This window comes from Micrasema longulum, unplaced genomic scaffold, assembly GCF_059751315.1.
Source record: "Micrasema longulum isolate JH-2025_06_02 unplaced genomic scaffold, ASM5975131v1 h1tg000141l, whole genome shotgun sequence".
NCBI lineage: Eukaryota > Metazoa > Arthropoda > Insecta > Trichoptera > Brachycentridae > Micrasema > Micrasema longulum.
In genome coordinates this window covers 81,786-106,673 of record NW_028277347.1, presented here as the reverse complement: position 1 = coordinate 106,673, position 24,888 = coordinate 81,786, and the positions used below count along the sequence as shown (strand labels likewise).

General features: G+C 31.9%; 1 protein-coding gene across 1 annotated transcript in view; it reads left to right on the top strand.

Moving 5' to 3' along the window:
• Positions 1-24,888, top strand: part of wdb (serine/threonine-protein phosphatase regulatory subunit widerborst) — a 41,669-nt gene that overhangs the window by 1,582 nt on the left and 15,199 nt on the right. The window lies entirely within an intron of this gene.

Genomic DNA, 24,888 nt, shown 5'->3' with positions numbered 1-24,888 from the left:
ATGAATTGCATAAATAATTCCATGATAAACCCTGCTTTTAAGTCCTTTAAATTAAGAAAATATATGTAACTACATTCATAAATCACAAGTTCACACACTGAACCTTGGACGAGTGTTTTTTACTCGATGGCTGCTCTCAAGTAAAAATCTTGAAAATGGAAATCGAGTGAAAAAACATCTGCCTCATAGTGTAATGGTTGGCTCGTTCCCCGCCAAGCTTGAGGTCCCGGGTTCGATTCCTGGTAAGATTGTCGTAAAATATTTGTTTATAAAGGTGGTTTCACACTGAAGTGTTTCATTGTCCCTGGACTGGTTGGCGCCTGAAGTGTAAGACTGATCACCTTACCTTCCTGTAACAGATGATTTAGGTACTGCATTCGGTTTAAAAATGCTGTGCTCAATCCGCCATCCGGTGAGAATTTGATGATGATGATGATGATGACATACATCAGTGGTTCTGAACCTTTTTGAAGTCAGGGAGCACTTTTGATCATAAGGAAAATTCGCGGTACACCAAAACTAAAGATTCAAAAGTAACTGTTATTAAAAATAAAACTGATTCTTTTATTACAGACAAGTTAAAAATGACTAATTTAAAAAATACATAAATACTCCAATGAAACTTTTTGCGGCGAAAATTATTTAGTGTTGCTTTTGTCAGCTTTTACAAATTTCAGCGATATTAGGTCTAATATTTGATATAGCTACTCTCATTTTTCATCCAAATTGCTAAGTTTTTCACGTTTCTTCGTATTAATGTTAGTTAATGTCGAGAAACCTGGCTCACACAAATATGAGGTTGAAAACTGTAGTAAAAATTTCAGTGGCCTTGTGGAGAGAGCTGGGTATTCGTCTTGAACAAAAATCTAAAATTCATCCGGAGTTATTTCTGAGAATTTTTTTAGATTACGATCTGTTGATAGAGTAATTCATTGTTCTTCCTCTTGATATGAAAATTCACAATTCGATGTATATCCTGGAAGTATTGATTGCCGCAAAGGGATTTCAATCTAAATCTTTAGATTTTCTTTTAATAAAAAAATTATCCATTATGGAATAAATTTGTTATGAAACAAATTTTTATTTATGTAGATCGAAATGAAAGATGCACTTATGTTATAAACAGCATACACACAACACTATCGAAATAAACACACAAAAGATGATTTAATCACAGGGTCTGTCTATTAGCTATGTATATAAACGCAATTACGCAAGGGGAATATCCTGCGTGGAAGTGCTAGTAATCGAGCGACGGTTCTCGATAGAGTACTTGACCGCTGGCGTTGTTATGAAATGAGCACACACAGCTTCACTTTGCAAGGGTGCTGCCATCTAGCCATTATATTTGCCACTCAAATCGCACAGTAAATGAGTCAACATTAAATTTTTGTTTTCATAATTTTGCAGAGCACCTGTAAAAAGCTCGCGACATACATAAACACACATATATCTATTCTAGAAATAACAAGCGAGTTATACTTAAATCTCTAATTTGAAATTCCCAGTGACCGGTTTCATCGCTTTCATGATATCAGATATATCTATTATATACTTTTAATTTTGAAGTTTTTTTTTGTTGCTTCTTAACCCTTGCACCCGCTTTCATACAAGCTTGAGTTTGCCTTTCATCAAACAATATCAGAAGCTTACGAACGTGCGATTGTAAATTATTCCTGAATGGCACTGTCGTGTCGGTATTTTTTCCAAAAGTGTAGACTTTGGGATTGGAGGGTGGGATCATATTTAAAAGCTTTAGTGGAGTGTACAGTCGGAATACTAATAAAAATACTTCTGCCGGATGCAAAGGTTTAAGGTCCATAAAATTAAGAAAAAGTTTATATGAATCTTTGTATTAAAAACTAAACTTACCTATCTGAAAATAATTGGTAGTGGGAACTCAGTTTAATACTTATTTTCATCATCATCATCATTCCCTTTCCGCACCTAATGCTGCATAGGGCACTGGATTGGTACGCCAACCGCAGCGTAGCTTGATAATTTTTGTTACATTAAGGTAAGATGATCTGTCTTAGGCTTCAGATGCCAGTCCAGGAAATTTGCAATATTCTAGTGTAAAAACACCTTTTTCAAATAAATATTTTATGTCAACCATGTCGGGAATCGAACCCGAGACCGCTTGCTTGATAGGCAAACGCGCTAACCACTACTCCACGAGGCCGACTAATTGTCATGTCTCTTTAATTTTTCATTTCATCTATCGCAACATTGTTGTGTGTGAGTAAACCTTATTTAAAAAATAAAAATACGGGTTGACAAATTAAAAATAGTATCTTCTCAAGTCATCGTAATTTAAACTAAGTACCTATTGTTTTCTCAAGCCTCAGTTTTATGTGAATGACTTGCGTTAGTTATCGAAATATTATATTTGCGTAAAATGTATGTTTTGTTAATTAGTTTAATACTTATAGGATTTCTTAAATACTTGCTAGCTGCACTGTGTTGACCTCTGTCTGCTCTAAGGAAAATGTAACTGTTTTACTTATTTTTTCTTAGAATTAAGAAACTGTCAGACTAAATACCCAAATATTCCGGGTTTGGTTTCCCCAGAGAACACAAAAGTTCAATCTGATTTTTCTCTTTTTTCTGTGATGTAATTCACCACTGTAAGTGGGCCTCCTGGCCTGTTGCGGTGCAAAAAGTATATACTTACTGTCAGCGTACGGCTATATATAATTTCGTTATCCAAACTTACTTTAATGAAGGCTTTACTGTTCAATATTAAATTATACAATTTAGTATTCATTACTTGGTGAAAGATACACCCTATAGTTTGTTTTTCGTGCCTTAAATATGTGGTATTGCTCTTCATAAACTGGCGTGGTTAGGTTAGGTTAGGTTAGGTTAGGTTAGGTTAGGTTAGGTTAGGTTAGGTTAGGTTAGGTTAGGTTAGGTTAGGTTACGGCTATATATAATTTCGTTATCCAAACTTACTTTAATGAAGGCTTTACTGTTCAATATTAAATTATACAATTTAGTATTCATTACTTGGTGAAAGATACACCCTATAGTTTGTTTTTCGTGCCTTAAATATGTGGTATTGCTCTTCATAAACTGGCGTGGTTAGAAAAGCAGGAGGCACGCAAATCAGAAGATCTTGCATTTGTAAAAAACAAATATGTATAAGTATATTGTTGCTGAGGTGTTATTTATTAATGTATTTAGTGCAAAGGTCGACCATTGCATAAATGTTAACGAGATAGCAATCATATTCTCGTTTTGTTGCTGTTTGTTATATTTTAAAGAGGAAATTTACTCTACATTACATTTGTACTTATATTTTGAGATACATGCTATGAGAATAAAACAGAAACAGAAAAATAAGCGAGAAAATAATAATAGATAACAAATTTACAGTAGTGTCCGGATATTTAAGTTTACCGTCAGCGGGTCATCCATTTACTTCAGAAAGGCTTAAACAATTACAATACAATATCTCAATAGCAAGGTACTCGGGTTAGCCACCCTCAAACGCACCGCGGTTTCAAAGGACTTAGCAGTAAAAGATTTACCGATGTTTGTTAGTAATATTTTACATTTTGGGATAGAAAATTTGAGTTAACCGTGTTGACAAACATTAGTACATCTAATATTTATGTTTAAAGCACTAACTTTGTGGTTTTTTAAATTTAAAACAACTTTGTTTTCAACCACTTACTTTTTTATTATTTTCTACCGACCGGTTTCAAAGCTACATAAGCTTCAATAATGAAGGTACTTCATTAATGAATTCTATCCTATTTTTTTAGTTTTACAGTGATTTCTAAAAATTACATCCATACATATGGAGCTTATAAGTCAAGAGTTTTTGTCATGTTGTTCTTAATCCATCTCGCTTAACACTTCCCCTCTTAAGAACAACATGACAAAAAGATTCGACTTATTAGCTCCATATGCATCGATGTAATATTTAGAAATCAGTGTAAAAAATAAAATACGATAGAATTCATTAGTTAAGTATACCTTGATAAATAAGCTTCTGTAGCTTTGAAACCGGCCTGTAGAAAAAAAAAGTGGTTAAAAACAAATTTGTTTTATATTTATTTTATTTACCATCCCTTAGTAATGTCAGAAGTGCTGCAAAATTGAGGTAAATGGCTCAAGATTCTTAAAGCCACATTTTTATATTGTACCCTAATCGTAATGCACATCTTTTATACTTAATTTGAATAAATAAGTATTTGTATATTTTTCTTAAAAGAAATTATCAGCAGAACATTTTTGGGTTAGCTGTCAAAAGTAACAACAGCTAGTATCTTGGGTGTAGGCACACCTTTATTCTTCAACGCAAGTACTTTTATTTTAATTACTTAAAATATTTTGAATCCATACGTATATAACTCCATAAAGCAAAAAAATGTGTCCTATGAGCACCTTCTAACAAGACATTTTGTCATTTACGTATTGAAATCATCTGAGATTTTATTTAGATAGGTATTAAATTAGATACCTAGTAATATTTATAATAATTTTTGCGTAAAATAAAATGGTTTCGTAGTAATTTTGTCTGCCCTGTGGTCTAATGGTTGGCGTGTTTGCCTTCCACGCATGAGGTTTTTTGCTGCTGCTTACTTTTCATAGTCCCTGAACTTGCTCCCGGAGCATAAAACTGGTTATCTTTACCTTCATGTAACAATTTTTTTCCAAGAAACAATGTAATTGCTGTACCAATGCTGTACTCTATGCACCGTCAGGTGCAGATAAGGGAATGACGATGAAGATTTTATTTATCATCAGATGTTGAAAATTCTGTATTTTTTATTTTGCCGAGATACGGTCCAGTGATAGTGTCGTGGACTTGCGGATCGGATGTCCGAGGTTCTAACCCCTTTACCACAACTTGGTTTCCATTTTATATCATTGAATCTATTACAACTAGTTGAAAATTGTCCTAAAATTGAAATATTTTGGTTTATAATATAACGCAATCATTTATTTTAAAAGAATACTCATGGGAACACGGGTTCAACAACAAGGTTTTTTTTTTACATCAATTTTTTTACTTCAGCCCTACGGGAAATTGGATACAATAAATGTTTTCTTGAGCGCAGTAAAAATTGGAGCACAAAAAAAAAATTTATTCAAATTACTTTGAACGACGTCACTAGTTCATAGGAATCAACCGATGATAAGAGAGTTATGGAAGATTTCCGTTTTGCTTGCCGGCAATGGACCAATGGGCAGAACTGATCGAGAATAAGCGGAAGAGAACCTCTGATGTCACAACTGGAGATATTCACATAAAAAAAAATGTTGGCTTAGTTCAATAATTTAATATTATCAAATAAAAACTATTGAAAAACCACTGAACTTACTCATTACAGTGTATTAAGTTGGTACTTACATGAAAACAACATTTAATGTGATGTGTAATTACAAAACATTAATAAGATAAAAAGTCAATGAAAGAAATGCTTCCTACATGATATAAATAAGGCGTTTTCTTGGATCTCTAGTAGATTTCGTATTAGTAGACCCAGTACAAAAAATAATACTTTAAAAAACCGATAGTTTTTCTTTATTATACTTTAAATTCTGTACAAATAAATTCATTTCTCACATAGAATATAATTTTATTTAGTAAATGACATGGGTTTGGATTTCAAAAGTGTATTTTTTTACTGTAATTTTTATTTTATACTGGTTTTCAATTGGGTCTAAAGGTTAAAAACATATTAACAGATTACAACAGAGATGAAGAACTTTTTAGAGAAGGCAATCTGGAAGTTCAGACATCTACAGGGCTTATGACCTGTCATTGGCTGGTTTAAGTGGCCACTTTACACACTAACATTCACCATTCTGCCCATATTTGATCATCTATATTCCTTCAATTCTTTCATCTGTTGATGTTTGTGAAGTTAAAGAGCTTAAACCTTTATTTATTAACCTTGTCCGCAAATATTTGGACAAACTCAAAATATTGTTGTTAAAAATATAATTTTTAATGTTTTATGATTAATTTAAAATTGCACATGCAACTCATTTAAAAACTCTTATTATTTTAATTACAAAGCGCAGACATTCTAATCATAAAACTTTTGAAAAGGTCCCTTTATTCTAAATGTTTCTAAAAACACATCTTATCACATTTCTTGTCAATAATACAACATTTGTGTTGTTACAATCAATGTTAATGTGATGAATTCAATAAAATTTTAATTAACAACTATTACTCTGCTAATTTCACTTTCCTTAATCTGACCTACTGTTTGTAAATATGTATGAAAAACCTGTCAGAGAAATGTTTTTTTTCTGTATTGACATAGTTAACTTTCTCACTAGAGATTTTGTATTGACTTGAATCCAATATCTTACGCAGTTTATTGAAAAAATATATACTTACCTATATTAATTACTTCTAACTAAATGATTTAATTTGTTTTATTTTTACAAATTCAAACTTTTAAACGTTTATAAACTTTCTTTCAAGTCTTAACTTAGAGTATTTATAAATTTGTTTTATAGACGTGTACAAAATTACCTGTTAACCACCATTCATATTTAAATGCTTTGAATGTTTACCACAAAACTTCCAACAGTTGTGATTCAACTCAAGATATGTTTGATTTTATATAGTCACTCTAAGTGACTTTTTTGTAACGTAATCATAAATAGCAGTCCTATGTGCATCACTTATAATAGTTAACTATATGGAAAAACATTTCGTAAAATGTATATAGGTGCAAAGGAAAATAAAAACTGCTAAATTTCTGAATTCTGGCGTTAATATTGATTGTCTGTAGTTTTTTAGTGTTTACAGAAAAATAATGTTTACAGAATCTCTTAAAATTAGAAGATTTTCGGATGTTTGTTAATATTTATAGTAAATTTAATTTTACTTGACTGGGTAAGTATGTATATGGATAAACATCGATAAAATTCCATTATAACCAAAGTTCTAGTAAGTTTTAAAAAAAAGAGTAAAGTAAGATTTCAGTAATAAAAACTGATAAAACAAATAAGATATTCGATAATCATTCTCTAATAGTGAGTTGTGCAGGATATCCCATTATATCAAGGTCAGCTATAATTAAGGATTTAGATAAAGAATCTCATTATAATAAAATAATATTTTCAGTCACTTAAAAATATCCGTTTAGTGCATTAAATTGTCCTTCTTTCCATCAATGACATTAAAATAAGGATTAGGCAATATGTTTTATTTTACAGAATGTCACTATCAATTCTAGGTTAAATTACTCAGAAAAGGGAGTATGTTATATTAAATTAAGTGACGATTGATATCTGATATTATTTTCTGATCTTTTATTCATATATGCTACCAATTGATGACGCTTAATCTTCATTTCACAGGGGGTTTAAAAAAAAATGTTTTTGATATTGCATACTTCAATAATACTGCCCTGTGATCAATGAAAAGTATAGGATTATTATTATAGGTGTTTATAGTTTATTCTAATGGAAAAGTAAATATTCAATTTTAGTACATCGTGACTCTTGTGATAAAAGTAATAATCTTACATTTTTAAAATACAGTTTGAGTGTAGATCTACGCAGAAGCCCATAAAGATCGAGAAAGATACGCCACCAGGTCCAAACATATTTTTAAACATGACGAGTCGGAATAATTAATATGAACACCTAAAGCAGTCTATGTAAAATTAAGAGTGGTATGGTATTCTAGTCTTTCTGCCTACACCTGCAAATGTAATGTGTGATGGTTAGTTAGTAAAAAAATGACATGACTTGAAGAAAATTCCGTTAAATATCAGTACTGTGAAATTAATGTAATTTACATTTTATTACAAAACTAAGTATTTATCAGAACTAAAATCTCAAATAAAACTATTTTTTTATCGGATTATTAATTTGATACAAATAACATATTTATAATATAATAAATATAAAGTGATAACTGCATACATGTCTTTTGTTGTAATATCTCGTCAGTAGATTCAACCACCCGTGTTAATCTTTAATAAAATCAATAGCGTATCATCATTATCCTAATTATAATCTTTAAGCTACGTCACTCAATCAGAATTATCTTTTCAGATTATCTCTAGTTTTAAACTGAAGACCTTGTTTTAAAACAATTTTTCAGAAGTCTTTAAATTGATTACCACGTGTTTACTGAGGTTATTATATTTTATAATGAATGAAAATCATAGACATTTCTTTAAAGCCTGCATACAACTAAAAATATATACATACTGCACATATAATAACTGCTATTTTTAGTGAAATCTATGTAGAATTTACTGTGACTGTTAAAACATTGAAATGCATTTCATAGCTTTTTATTTAGAAAAAAATAATACCAGTATATGGTGCCCTTGAATTAACTTAATTTAATTAAAATCCTGGCTTTGGTTCCTAACAAAGTTGACGTGAAATACTTCTGTATTTATAATTATTGCCTAAGCTTATCTTGCTTTATATTTTTAAGTACCTAGGCTTTTATAACTGTAAATAAGAAAATTCCCTAATAAGGCAAAAAAACTGTCCAATTATTTGTTTATTTATTTTTTTAAAAACTAGATTAGTAGGCTCAAATCAGTGTTTGATTTTAATACTAAAATTAAAATATGCAGTTTTAAAAAATAATTTATCTTGCTTTGGCGCAAAACGACCTGTATTTTTATTTTCTTATTTATGTCCATCTCTTAGTCTAATGGTCAGCGTGTTAGCCTACCACCAAAGAGGTCTCGTGTTCGTTTCCCGGCATGGTCGACATGAAATATTTAGTCCCTTTAGTCACATGAAGCATAAGAGTGATCATAGGACCTTCAGATATGCTGCAAGCGGTGTACTAATGCAGTGCCCTTTGCACCATTAGGTACAGAAAGGGAATAACAATAATAAATAATATTTATATGCAAAAAAAACCGTAAAACTGATCACATTACCATCATGTACCAGATGTGCCGTCTAGTATCAAACCCCGTCAGATCCATATTTTGCTATCAATATCCTCTAGATCTATTCTTTGCTATCAATATCCTCTAGATCTATTCTTTGCACTTTAAAATAATTGGTTATTGCCTAAATTGAAATTAATCTGGGGTCACTCTAAATGTAGTGGTCCAGAAATGAGTAAAATGGTTGCTTAACCATTTTTAATAAATCTGTTTTTTTGTGTGCATTCACCCTAACACGTTGGTAGTTCAAAATGATAATTATTATTATAATCTGATTGTTTTTGATTTTCGATTCGGCAATATTTGTTTGATTAGGCGCCGAAGTTTTTGCAGTTTTAAGGGTTTGTGGAAACTTGAATATCTCAGGCCCTATGTGTCTTGTCAACATGAGGCTAAGAACAGTTAAAAAAAAAAAAAACTTTAATATTAAAATGAGACTTTTTCTCTTAATATGATTCTAAAAGGTAAAATTTCAGCCTAAATTCTTAGCTATCGTTTGTATAAAGTCCCATTTTCACGGGAAAGATTTTGGAGGAATGGAATGAAGTCTACAATTCAAAACTTTTTTTGCTAACAGTTTAGGACTAGTTTAGTACAAACAAAATTTAATGTCTTAGACTTATTTGCCTTTGAAACAAAAAATTCTCTAAATTTGCAATTTGTGATAAAATTCTGGAATTAATTGATAATTAATTGTCATTTTATAGTACTGTGTGATGGTATAATGTACCAAAAATTAGGAGTTTGAGATTTGACTACGAGCGAAGATATGTCATGCACAAATTGTCAAAATAATGCATACACATAAATTAAAATGATCATTTAGAATTGCCAATATGTTAGGTTTATTTTGCACACAAAAAATATTTTATTTTGAAAATGGTCAAGCAACTAGTGTTTGATTGACTTGGATTGATCCTGTAGGTATTGCGAGTAAAGAATATGCGTAAACATTGGGATGTATTGTTTGACTTGTTCTCTATTTGTCCCAACTGAACACGGGAGTTTAGCCGCATGAAGTTGGGACTCATAATGCAAGTAACTCAAGAATTCTTAAATAAATTAAATAAGTAAGTTTACTTTATTAAAAACGGCTATCTGACTAAAATTATATGTTAAAATTGATATTTTGCTTTGTCCTAAAAATAAAAATTATCTTGTTGGGTGACAAACTGTGAATTGCGATAGAGATTTTTGAGCGTAGATAAAATAAAAGAAAATGCGATGAAGGAATTGAAAGCCATTCTTTCATCGGACTATGATCAATGTATGGATGAATGGGTCAAGTGTTGGGATATGAGCATCGCTTGATGCTATTTTGAAGGCAATAAAATAAATGCACCTGAAAATTTACCAAAAAACCTGTTTTATTTACCAATTTTTCGGAAGTTTTTGATCATATGTATGTGTGATTTATTTATTAACAGTTTCTTTTTCTTCTCTTCTTCTCTCATGAATATGTATGTAAATATCTTAATCAATAAATAAATAAGGTTGTCAGACTGTTAGTAAATATATTGATTTAAATAAAGCATCACCAGGACACGTGAGAGAGTAACTTTAGTCATATTTTGAGGAGGAAGATGGTTAGTAGATGTAATATTATACATGCAGAGTATTTAATATATTATTCATCTATGTGCAAGCGCAAAGCATAACAAAAACAAAACAAACAAAAAAAATCATCAAATATGGATTCCAGATTTCCCTGGATTTAATTCCGGAGATTTCCCTGGATTCAATTCCTGTCAGAGTGGACGTGAAATATTGGTTTTAAAGGTGGTTCTACACCGTTATAATTTAATGTTTCTGGACTGACACCTGAAGCGTAAGACTGATCACTTTGCCTTCCATGTAACGAAAATGATCTGCTGCAATTGGACTGCCAATGAAGTCTCCTATGCACCACTGAGTGCGAATAGAGAAATGGTGATGATGTATTTGAAATAATCTTTTTCTACAACATTTTGCAGCCACATAGCATATGCGGCCGAAAAGAAAATGGTGCTACAAAGCTAAATAATATACCTGAAGAAATAAGAAAGCATTGAATTATTTCAAATTAATTTGAAAAAATATTTTCTTGAGAAATTTTGAGAAAAAATTGTAATGTTAAAAGTTTATATTAGATCTATAGATGTTATGAACTAATTTCACAAAGCATAAATAAAACAATTTAATATTTTTGGCAGTGAAATGTTTTTGTGGTTTATTTGTTTATTTAAGAACAATAAGAGATTACCAGTAACATTTGTATACACATACGAAACAAAACGTTACTGGACCAGTGTAATCCTTTACATCTAAAATCTCGTCTGGGGACTGTACATTTTTATGTTACTGTTAGTAAATCGGTTGTAGCCCCCTGAGTTCTGATTTTCCGCATTTTAATTTGTAGCCAATTCTATGGAAAGAAATTAAAATGTGTATTTGCCACTCTGTTGTATTTCGCCATGTGTTCTTTTCCCACCTTTTAAATAATAAATGCCTTTTAAATAATAAATCCCAATTTCGGTCCAAAAACTCCAAAAAATTAACGGTTTAGCAAACTAGTTGTAAATGTTTATGTTTTCTGTCCTATGTTAAAATACTTATTTGATCTTCTTATCTCCAAAATATGTTAAGAATAGTATAAAAGCTGTAAACGTTGTAAACAATTCACCAGTCTTGAACATGCCTACTTAGGCGAAAGCGCTCGTTGGTCAAAAGAGTAAAAAAGTAAACTAAACCAAGAAGTTTCATTAATAACTTAATTTATAATTCTATCAAAATCATTAAACATTTATAATTATCCGGGTAAATATGTTTACTGATTTTTTAATTTGGAAATTCGCAAAACAAAATGGAAATAATGAAGTCATTTTATCAGTTGATTTGAATAGAAAGTGATTCATTTCTGTACAATATCAGACCGATAAGATTGCCTTCCCGTTGTCCGTCTCCAATCGTATTATGCTTACTCAACTCTTTAGCTCTATTTAAGTGTAATTTGATGAGAGTCTGCCCCCAGCTCGAGTAGCCACTTGTTAATCTCTCGTGTCCACAATGCTCGCACATCATTAGAACACTGCTTAGATGTATATCATATTCCGAAAACTCACTCTTGGAGTCTAAAATCTCACTCAAACCTGTAAGGGCCCTAAATGTCGTCAGAATCTAATGAAAATTTCGTGAATGTTAATGTCTAGTATTTGTTACATGTAATATTCAAACTGGTCCCAAAACAATATTTTACTAGATGACTCAAGTTTCATTCATGAATATTAGTATGCGCGAAAGTTATTTTCGGAGTTTAAGCTTAATTGTGTGGGTGTATTCTATTTTATTTTCCTCTGAGATACAATGCATCGGTGCCAAAATAGTCGGTGCGATGGTATGATGCGACGTTGTATAGTGTTAGTGATACCTTCAAATTATCCTGACAATTACATTAATTCATTCTTAATATTTTTCTGAATATGTTATTGGAGCCATTTTATTTTTTAAAAATTTGTTTTGAGATCTAAGTATAAAATATTTATTTAATATAACAACAACAATAAACCGTATCGGTTACCCGTGGGGGTAGGAAGAGAGGATAGAACGCCACTTAAGTCTGTCTGCATATAGACCTCGCTTCCTTTACATTCATAGATCTTCTAATGTGCACACGGTGATTATTCAGACTTATGACATGATTTGTTGAATTTGGTCATTCCATGTCTTTCTCGGTCTTCCGCATTTTCTGCGTCCCTCAACATTCGCATCGTAAATCCTTTTAGCCATTATTTTACTGTCCATTCGCTCTACGTGTCCAAACCAACGCAGCACTCCTTTCTTGATTTTATCGATAATGCTTGTCTCGGCTTTACACAATACATGGATCTCGACATTTGTGCACTTATCACATACTCGTATTTAATAAGATAATCTTCAAATTTTAGATAATTTTTATTTTGAAAGTTTTATAACTGACTAACGTGACATGTGTGTACTCGGCTATTTCCAGACTCTGCAGAGTAGGTAAATATTATTGTTTAGTGTAAACATTTATAGAATGAGTCTAATACCACATTCCAACTCTCAATACAAATTTACTTTTTATTTCTTTAAATTTATGTAAAATTCGGAATCTAAATTATGTATGTATTTTTTTTAATAAGCACTTACAAAAGACAATTGTTGCTGTTTGAAGAAATATTCTTATTAACCGCTGTGCACGTGCAAACCACGAGCCCACTGCATGCTATCGCATGATTAGCCCATTTCACACCACAACAAAAATCTACACGCCATGATAAAATACAATACGGTGGATCGATATTTATTTTTTTACAATTATTTACTTATTTTATGCCTGCCAAACACAATAACCAGTACACCATGAGACTTTCAATTATAATAATTTTAGAAATTATTTTTTTATTACACATTAAGAAGTGTACATAATGTAAAATATAGGTACAGAAGCCAGCGGTTAATAAGAAACATCGGACATAAAAAAGAGACTGTAGGCCATAACCGGCACTTTGTAGAGCATCGTCTTTGTCATTTATCCTTGTCGACTCATGCGACAGAGATGACGCTCTACAAAGCTAAAGTCAGCCGGTCGTTAGCTGTCGTTTTCTTAACCCTGTTGTCTCTTATTTGCTGCCGGCAACTGTGCAATGCATTATTTTTTTAAAGTCCAGTGATTTGCATGCAGGGTTGATTAAAAGTTAATAAATGCTCAGAAATCGCTTCAAATTTCTGATATAGATTAACCAAATATATATATTGAGATTTGCTAATACTTCCCTTTTTATCAGCATTTAGCGTCACCAGTGCTAAGATAAAAAATTTCATGCATTTAAAAATAATAATAAAAAACTAATGTAGCAAAACTTGCGCAACCTGTTTCATAATGAGTCAAGTGTGTACCCAACTGTGTGGACATAGTTGAATCGGAATTATGTATTAACCCTTTATAGGGCAAAACATCAGAAAAATTAATAATCAAACAATACTGCATCCGTGCCTAATTATAATACTAGGTGGATCAAAAAGTTTGGAATAAGTGAAACAAGAAAATATTTTTTGGCCAAATTTGGTTTTATTTTTCAAAATTTTTCAACAACATTCCTTTTAAGTCAGTACAGCGAGTCCAACGATTTTATAACTTTTTTATCCCGTCTAAAAAGTAGTCCTATGGAAACTCTCCAAAATAGGCCTTAGTTTTAGCTATGAGTTCCTCATTTGAGTGAAATCGCTTACCGGTGAACCATCTCTCCAAGTTTGGAAACAGGAAAAAGTCGCTGGGGGCCAGGTCCGGCGAATACGGTGGCCGAGGAACCTGTTCAAACCTGATTCTGTACAATTTTGCTTGCGCAGCTAACGATGAATGAGCAGGCGCATTGTCGTGATGATATTTTTTTTCTTCTTCGGAGCACTTTCACCCGGAGAAACCAATTGTTTTGACTGTTGTTAGAGATCATTGTGGCTATTTTTACTTTGTCTGCAGCCACTCTGAATGCAGAGCTACAGTGGAACCACTCTTATGCTTTAAGTCTAAAGATACGTCTTCTTCCTAAACTATGTTGTCTTTCAACTGTTATTTGTAATATGGTTCGGACTATTTCATACTACTGTCCCTTTAATTGACATTGTATGAGTTTTTTGGCATAATTAGGTACTTTTTAAAATAGTGGTAGAGTGGGGTTTGAACCTCTGACCTCTGACCCGTGACCCGTGAGTCCGCGACACTAGTCACAGGACCACAACCCGGTTCTTATTATTATTAAGTACTTATTCCTGCTGTATGTTTATGAAAGTATAGTAAGTTCCAAATGAAATAGAGAAGCATATTAACTCCAATATACAAGCTGAAATCCCATTCAGACCATGATACTGATACTTGTCTTCTTTTATCTTAATGCTATGTGGGTTGAGGTCTCCATATTGTAAATATTGATATGGTACAAATGATGCAAACAATATCTCATTTAAGTGTCCTTTTACACCAGAGAGGGAAAATTGTATCAATAATTTATCCAAACGAAAATTTCATTCCCTACCCTAATATTTTCTTTCCAATCCAAATCTAAAAATAATGGCCTCAATCTCAAAAATTTTATGTTTGAAAAATAATTTGGACCTAATTTATTATCACTATTTATTTTATTGAATAACAACATAATACCTACATCCTTTTGCTATATTTTTTTCGCTTATATTTTATAACCGCACAAATCTCAATTATTTAGACAAGTTTTCAGGAGTTGCAAAATTTCTTCTAGTTTACTCATAAAAAAATTGCACATTTTTGCCAAAAAAAAATATCTTTAGAATTAACTCCCTGGTAACGGTGCTGTAATGTCACGGAACATTAAGCAAAAGATGACCTGTTTTATGTTTTACTATACACCATTGTGTCTTTCTACTTTTCTTTATAATAATTTTCTATGTATTAATATGTCCTTAAAAATGCATATTGGGCGTATATACAAATAAATAAATTACAGGTGTTTAAAAATGAAAACCTAACAATTTTTTTTGTTTTTTTTTTTAAAGAAATAACCTGCTAAACCTCTATTTTAGAGGCTTTTCAGCAAGTAGGAAAGAAAGAATATGGAATAAAGTTTTGAATAATGCGCCACAACACCTAGACCAATCAAAAGAAAAATCTTAGTTGGATTTTTTTCTTGCGACTGACTGGAATCAAACCCACGATGAGAGTTTCTCAGTTGGCCGGTTGACCAACTGCGCCATGGCGTCTGTCTAAATAATGTAGTTTCCATAATTTTTAAAAATGATATAATTTAGGCCAGACTTCATTATTTAAAAAGAATAGGTACAAAATATTATATCAAGTCTTGTATTTTATGTAGACTCATGTGACATCATAGCCACTATTTATCTGATATTCTCCTCGTGTATTTTGAGATTCGTGGTGTTACAATGTAAGCGACAATTTATAAAGTGAATAAAAATAATTATTGAAAAAAAAAACTTTAAACCGGCTGTAAAAATAAAATGAATCATAAAAAATTATGATTACTTATGCTGTTACCTAAATGATTTATCTTTAAAAAAAACCGCACCTCAAACCTTAGGTGTTACCGCTGTAAATTTTTTGTTAGAATCATTCTTTGTAGAATAAATTATAGTTTTAATGAATATAAGTAGCAGATGTTTCTGTACTGTCTGTGGATTACCTACTATTATTATAAGTTGAACTTGAAATATACACATTTTTTTTTCTTGTCATGTAAAATTATATTCGAATCATTCTCAGTACAACAATATCTGTACATATACACGAACCTTCATGCATTATATCACTTCCCCAACGCTAAATGTTCCCATATCAGGTATAAAATATTTACACTTGTAAATATATTAGTCTTCTGGGCTTTTGATGCGTGATAAAGTTTTATATCAGTCACCTTTGCCTAGAACTCTTTTTCTCAACACTCGAAGGGTTTGGTATATTTGGGATAATTAATAAAGTTTTTAATTGTTAAACTTTATTATTGGTTAATTAAAACAAAAAATTCTGGCAAATTTAAGATTTATTTAAATATTTGATTTTGGAGGGCATTCCAACGAGTTGTAAATAACCCACTATTAGAAAATGGAAATCTACTTGCGGTAGAGTGGGGTTTGAACCTCGGAAATTTGATCCACGAATCTGCAACACTAGCTATGGGACCAAAACCTGATTCCTCAATTTAAAAACATATATTTTTTAAACTGCATATCTTAAAGAGCGATTTTTTTTTTATCAGGGCATTTTTTAACCCTTTCATCCCGGGTGTTTATTCTAATATACACAAATTTTAAGATTTTTTTTACTCGTACCCACCAAAATTTAAAAGCGGTGAGTTTATTTTTAATTACTCCAACCCCAAAGTATGTCTTTTTTAAAAAAATAATAATTTTTCCTTTTGTTATAAAATTTATTTGTGTGCTATTTAAATTATATTATGTGTACACATGTGTTAGGTGGGTCACATAATATTCTCAGAATTAATCTAATAACTCGCGCTATATTTCATTAATTTTAATATATGTATTTGTATGCGTATCGGTACAGTAAGCACTTATGTTTGTTTTTTTTTTTACGCATTCCACTTTTCTTTGGCACATTTACTATGCAGTACAAGTAGATACATATTAAATATTTTGTCCTAAGTCACCGCTTCTCAATCTTTTAAGTACCGAGACCCCCAAAAAGCAAACCCTTACGATCCCTTTAATGTGTTTTACATTATTAAGAGAAAGGCAGTCTGACTTTCTTCATACAAACAAAATCCCGTATTTTCTCTCTGAATTATGGCTCTAGAGTAGTGATTTTTTTTACACACTGATATTAATTACCATTAGTGTTTCTCTATCGTTTTGCTTTTTTGATAAATTGTTTTTTATGGGAGTTCTGCCATCCTTACAAAGAGTGCAGTATCTAGCATTTTTTTTTTTTTACAAAGTTTTGTTAAATACAGATTCGGAATCTCAAAGAAAAGATATTTATTTTAGTTTTACTCACGTATCAATATTCCTTCAGGAACCACGAAATCCAGGAAGCAAAACTGCAGTCACTAGATTTTCAGTTTAGATTTATCTTTAAATTTGTTTTATTTAAGTTTAATTTATCTTTTAAATTTAAATATTAATCTTAATATGAAAACTAAATTTATTTCTCAGTTTTTTCCTTTCTTTTGATGCATGGCATATTGTGATGACATGCATAGTGAAACTACTACAAAAGCATTACTTTTTTTACCACATTTTTCCCAGAAACATGTCTTACTGAGATACTACTCTCTTCGTACGGAAGGCAGATCTAGGACCATCCAAAAATCTGCCGTCTTCGGATGTTTGGTATACAAATATTGTAAATAGAAAAGGTACTGACACAGAAAATTTCTTTCTAATAGTCTTTCTCAAAAAAGTTTAAGACAATTATTCACCAAATATAAGACATTTATACTTTTTTCATGAACAACATCAAATGAATCATTTTTTTATTCAATCAATTTACATTGATCAATTTGTCCCATCTCTTAACATTTTTGCAAAATGATGTAACCTTGTAAGAACATCATTAAGAAGTTTTTTTTTTTTTTAAAGCTGATTTTATATATTTATGTTGATTTATATGTCAAGCATTGTATTAAAAAATAAATGAACATACCAGATACGAATGATTTTTCGTATGTCAATATAAAGCACTCCTTAGATGTTACTACCAAGTTATGTTGTCATTTTTGCTGACAACTGTCTTTCTAATCAAGCTGTATTTTAAGGACTATAGTCGGGCCTAGGGTATTGCATTGGTAATCCATTTGCAACGTATCTTGATCAGTGTGTGCCTTACACTTCAGGTGCCAGACCAGGGCCAAAGAAATTTTACAGTGTGAAACCATATCTTAACCTATTTTTTTTTATCAAATCAAACCCGTAACGCATGGCAGGCGAATGCACCAACTGCTACACCGAGAGGCGGAGTAATCTCCGCTCGATTTCCTTTCTCGGGATTTTTATTTTACAAATTTGATCGATCTCCCTGATATTATTGAATTTTTCTGGTTTGTATACCTGCAGATTGAGAAACGACGTCCCAAGCTGTAATTCTGCTTTTTTAGTATTTAAACATCATTGATTTTCATGCCAAAATTGTTGACTAATACAGCCTAATCCAATTATGAAAACATTTCAAGCAGACACATTTGTTAACTGACATCTGAAATTACTCATTTTATTTCCTCCCGAGCTGGTATTATGAACGCATTAATAGTGCGGTATAGCGCGTATTTACATATGTAAACATATGTAAATACGCGCTATCCCTGGTATACTTGTGCACAAATATTATATGTATACCTAACACTATTAACAAAGGCAGGAAGACACCAAAGTAACTAAGAGTTGGCCTGTAGATAGACCTTATTTTTTTATTTAAGTATAATGTACAGCGCCCTTGAAGTGATTACTCACGAAATGGCGCTATAAACATTGTCGAAATTTATTATTATTATTAATTATGCACACATTTCCTAGTTTCAGATACACCATGTGTTACAATATCTTCAAATTCGCATGGCTTTCTGTTTTTCAAAAGAAAATAAATAAATTCATTTTAAGCACTTTCTTTTCACATCATCTGTCTGTTTGATTTTTCAACGTAATAAATAAAAAGCTTTTCTGCGCATTTGTTGATCTGCAAAAAGTGTTTGATATAGTTAGCAGAGATTTATGGCAGGTGTTATCGGAGTACGGAGTGAACGGCAATCTGACACAGGCTATCGCTTCTCTGTATTTCATTTCATTTCATTTTATTTTTGCACCACAACAGGCCAGGAGGCCCAATCACAGTGGTGAATTACATCACAGAACACCCAGGCTTGAGAAAAATCACATTTTAATTATTTTTTTTGTGTTCTCACCGAGAATCGAACCCGGAACCTTCCGAGCGTGAGTCAAGCGTCTTGACCACTACACCACGGAGGCCGCGGACAGCACGGCATGTGTTTGGGTAAATGGATCATACACATCGCGGTTTGACATTTCTAAAGGAGTCAAACAGGAATGTGTGATGTCACCATGGCATTTACATAATATGTAAGACGTATATATCGATAACTGTATGAAAAAACTGTAAGGTTTAGGAACCCATTTTTTCCATACATTTTTCATTTCCTCACTTTAGCTTTTTCCTCAGTTTTACACTTTTTTTCTTGCTTAAACTTGAAAACTTAAAAAAAAAACTATATACATTGTACAACCTTTAAATACAAACGAGCAGAGACGGGCAACTGTTACATGCTAGAAAATTCGGCCCTTCGTTTCTCATTCAACCAGCCCTACATGACTTAATTAATCAGCTCTCATAGCCTTATTAAATCGGTTATATTAATACAGGTATACTTAAAATCTATGAAAAAAGTTCAGTGAGCTTAGGTTATGTTAGATCAATTGTTTAAAATTAAAATTGAACAGTGAAGAATCTGTAATTTTAAATAATAAAAGTCAGCTATCGGCGACTATTAGATGCTAGTAAATTTGGCCCTGTGGGCCTTAATGTATCTGCCCTCATGGCTTTATTAAATCGGCCCTAATGGCCTCAGTTGATCGGATCTTAGTATTTTGGTTAATTAGAATCCCCATAGTACAAATGAAAATCAATATACATAAATCTTGGCACTTATATAATAAGTTATCCATAATAATAACAATAATGATAAAAGACATATTAAGTTATTTAGGATAAAACTTTAAAGATAATTAAATTTTAGGGAATCTAGAAATATATTCTGTAACCTGACAAGGGCTTTTGCGTCTCTGTACAAGGACAGCACACCATGTGTGAAGGTGAATGGGTCATTCACATCGTGGTTTAATGTTCCTAAAGGAGTCAAACAGGGATTTGTAATGTCACCATGGTTGTTCAACATATACATCGATAACTGTATGAAAGAATTAAGAATGGGACCAAAAATGAGTGACTTTACTGTCAACTGTCTTTTGTATGTTGCTGATGCTGCGCTTCTTGCTAGCAACGAAGAGGACCCGCAATCCTCGGTAACAAAATTCTACGATGTACGCAATAGGAGCGATTTGCTGATCAATGTTGATAAATCGGATGTGATGGTTTTTGAATGAGTTGAAAGTATGACTAAATGTGAGACCACTGTGAATATACTAAAACAGGCGCAGGAATTTGTGAATCTGGGAAGTATGCGTATCCGGGGAAATAATGACTGAGAAAGATATTGAAAGGAGGGCGAGTGCAGGAAGTGTTGAAAATGCTCACTTTCGTCTGCTTGACGTTCCGTTTTGAAAGCTTGTAATCAAATAATATAATATACGAGCTGAACCTGGCAATGCTTTGCTATTGCTAGATTTGAGTTCATACTCGTATATTGATTAAATGAACAAAACGAATGCTGTCAAAATACGATCTCTCATGTGAATATGTCGTAAAAATATATACAATAGATGCACAAATGTTGAGATCCGTATATTACGTAAGGCTGAGATAAGCATTAACAACAAAATCGAGAAAGGAGCTCTGCGCTAGTTTGGACATGTAGAGCGAATGGACAACGAAAGAACGGCTGAAAATATTTACAATGCGAATGTTCATGGATGCAGAAATAGAGGAAGACCGAGAAAGACATGGCATGACCAAATCCAACAAATTCTTGAAGATGGACATGATAGAAGTCGGAATAATCGGCGCACGTGCATGAAAAGATCTCTAAATGTAGAGGCAGCGAGATCTAAATGCAAAGATAGAGTGATGTGGCATTCTATCCTCTCTGCCTACCCTTACAGAGAAATGGCGTGATAGTTTGTTGTTATTGTAAAAAAGCATTTCTCTAGCGCTCTAATTCAGAGAGAAAACACATGAATACGTTTGTATAAAGAAAAGTCAGACCGCGTTTCCTCTTAAGTATACTTACAAAACTTTACTAAAAAATCTTTAGTAAAAACCGTTCGGATAAACGTAAAAAAGATGTAACTTTTCATTGGTAAGTAGGTACCTAGGTACTTGCTTATGATTGAATTCCAAATCTAAAAACGATAGAGATTCAAATATTGAGTTTAAGTAGGCACCTTAGTTGTTTATGTTTGAATTCCAAAACAGAAAATAATCTATTATTTTCAAACAAAGGATTCTTTTAGCAAATGTCAAACTCTGCTCAAGGGATGCACTTAAGTCAAGAATGCGATTTTCAAAAATGTATAGAATGTTAGTTGATATTATTTTAGTATAACCAAAAATCCAGTAAAAAGAAATAAATGGGTAGAAATTATAAGAAATTCAACGAAATAATCTGATTGGGATCCAACAGAAATAAATGTTGTTTGTAAACATTCAAAAACAAACTTTTTTTATACACGAAAAAATTGCATCCATCCATTTTTTTCACCTGGACACAGAATAATCACTATATTGTATCATTTTTTAAACTCCCTATGGATATTGATAGGCACTTCCAAACACATTATTTGAAATGATTTAAATCAATACCGAAGATAACAAAATTACCACCGCACGGTGAAGTTTTTTATAATCAATAATATTTTTTTTGGGTAGGTATGTCCAAATGTTTTTAGGCAGGTACCGAATTTAACCTTCGAGGGACTTAACACTTTTGTCTATTGAGATTTAAAAAAACTTCCATCATGTTCCAACTTCACATGACTAATACCCGTGAGGAAAGTACATTCTATTGTCTTCACCTTCGGGTTATTCTCTGCATTTGAAATTAGAATGTACTGTCCTTACCTTAAGTTTTGTCTCTGCATACGGGTATTAACCTGTATTTCAGTTGTTCAGGACATTCACTATGCATAAATAACTCACCTATCATCATCATCATTATTCCCCTATCTCTAACTAGTGCTGGATAGGGCTGTAGTCTGGTAAAACGAACGCAAAATTAGGAAATCATACGATTTTGCCATTTTAAAACGAAGGTTTTTTTTTAATCGCGCAATAGTAAAAAAAACATAAATTAGATAAAAATAATATTTTTTAAAGGTATTTCTACTAAAAAATATACTAAAAAGTTTGGTGTAACTAAAATATAATTACTTTTAGACAGGCAGATTACGCCCTTTCGAAAGCAATTAGGGCTGGTCTGAAGGTCACGAAAAAGTCAATAAGATTGTTTTAAATTGAATATTGAATTCAATAGAATGTGTTAAATCAGAATAGCCTCGAAAGAGAATATTTCAGTGTCATATCAAACCCTAGAATTTCACAATAAAATCTGCATTTTTCGTTTAATGTTACACTAAATATCTTTGTAGTTAAGTCTAATAATTTTTGTTTTATTAATTTGATTTGATTTATTTCTTAACATGCGGAATATCGTCCCCGTTCAGACAAGAGTCACTAACCCTAAAAAGTACAGTTTGCGTTGAATATGCAATTTAAAGCGTAAACTTATGTTCTTTAAGAGACAAAAGTCACCGAGGTAACTTATAAAAAATGCATAAATTGGAATTATTTGTTTTTCACTATGTGACTTTCAAAAAAATCTCAACAAGCATAAATCACTAAAGGCAGATAGAATTAATTGACAATTGAGGCAGATTTTTATCATTTTTTAAGTATGACAGTTTTCTTCCTAAAACAACACTTTGTGTGGGTAATAAAACATAAATAAATAAATAAACACTTTAAAAAATATTTATTTATGTATATTTATTTTTAACCACAATTTTAATATAATTATTTGTGATATTTTATTTTTTTAATGAACTCTTTTGGCTTGCATTACCCAGGTTATAAACAAGCTAAAGTCTTTTTGGGTTAGTGACTTTTGCCTGAACGGCAATGATATATATATTATTAACCAACATCTAAATGACTACAGTATAAGTGACACTTCTTATTCTTATTCTTTTAATTAATATTTTCGTAGGAAATTTAAGGTTACAGCAAAAAACTAATGTTAGGAATAGAAATTATAGTTTTTTGGTAATTTTTGTTGGCTAACACCACTCGCTGACTGTGACTTTTTGTCACTGTCACGTTGTGTCACTGTGGGTGCGCTCACTACTGGTGACAAAATGTTCATTTAGCGATGGATTTCGAAGAGGTCGCAGTGATTTGCGCTCTTAAATTACGCAGAAGGAAAATTAAACTAAAGAAACACTACTGGTACATCCCATATATAATGAACGATTATTAAAAGGAAAATTTTACTCCCTGTATTCTGAATTACGTCAATATCCTCTCAAGTTTTAAAAATTATTTTCGTATGTCAATAAACAGTTTTAAAATAATTTAATTTAAATCTCGTCCCACAATTTCCTTTTCAAATGAATATCAGAGAATTCCTTTAATTTTTTTGTAAACAATGCTGGCCTTTACTCTGTCTTCTATTAACAATTCATTCCCAATATCATCTTCTTGCAGAAAAGCAGCCATCTTAAATCTCGCCCTTGTAAATAAAGGTTTCAGCTCTTTAACTTCACAAACATCAACAGATGAAAGGGTTTAAATAATATAGATGTTCAAATATGGGTAGAATGGTGAATATTTTACAGTGTGTAAAGTGGCCACTTAAACCAGCCAAAGACAGGTCATAAGCCCTGTAAATGCCTAGACTTCTATATTATCAAGTCTAAAATGTTCTTCATCACTAGTGTAATAACATGTATATCTTAAATATAACTGCAAAATTCACAACACGTCCGTTCGGTAGGCGTCTGCCGGCAGAGTGACAAAAAGTTCCTAGTGAGCGCACTCCCATGTATCTCCATAGCACTTGACACTGTGACTTTTTGTCACAATCAGCGGGGGCTCTTATTCACGCCAAATGGGCTTTTTACATTTAAATTAACTACAGTACATAAAAATATTGATTACGTTAATATAATATGCATTAACTTAAAAGGACATAGATGAACATCATCATCATCATCATTCAATTCAATTAATTTATTTAAATATAACATATACATTACAAACATGTATTCAATACGTACATATTATAAAAATGAAAAAAATACATGAAAGAGACTCATGTCAAAGTAGTAGGAGAATCCTGCTCCGGAACAACCCCTTCGGATACATGGAACAGATCAATATCCAGAGCGATGTTATTCAACATAGCGGTAGCCCTTCCAACAGGCATAACCATAGGCAGGTTGGTCCTGTATATCGGAATATGAAACAATCTATGCTGACGCTGTCTTAGGTAATTATCAGGAACGTACAAACCAATGCTCATCATAATCTCAGAATTATCGATCACACCGCGCAACAATCATTCCCTTTCCCCACCTAATGCTGCATAGGGCACTGCATTGGTACACCAATCGCGGTGTATCTTGATCATTTTTGTTACATGAAGGTAAGATGATCAGTCTTACGCTTCAAGTACCAGTCCAGGGACTATGAAATATTCTAGTGTGAAAACGCCTTTTTAAATAAATATTTCATGTCAACCATGTCGGGAATCGAACCCGAGACCTCTTGCGTGGTGGGCGAACGCGAATTCAA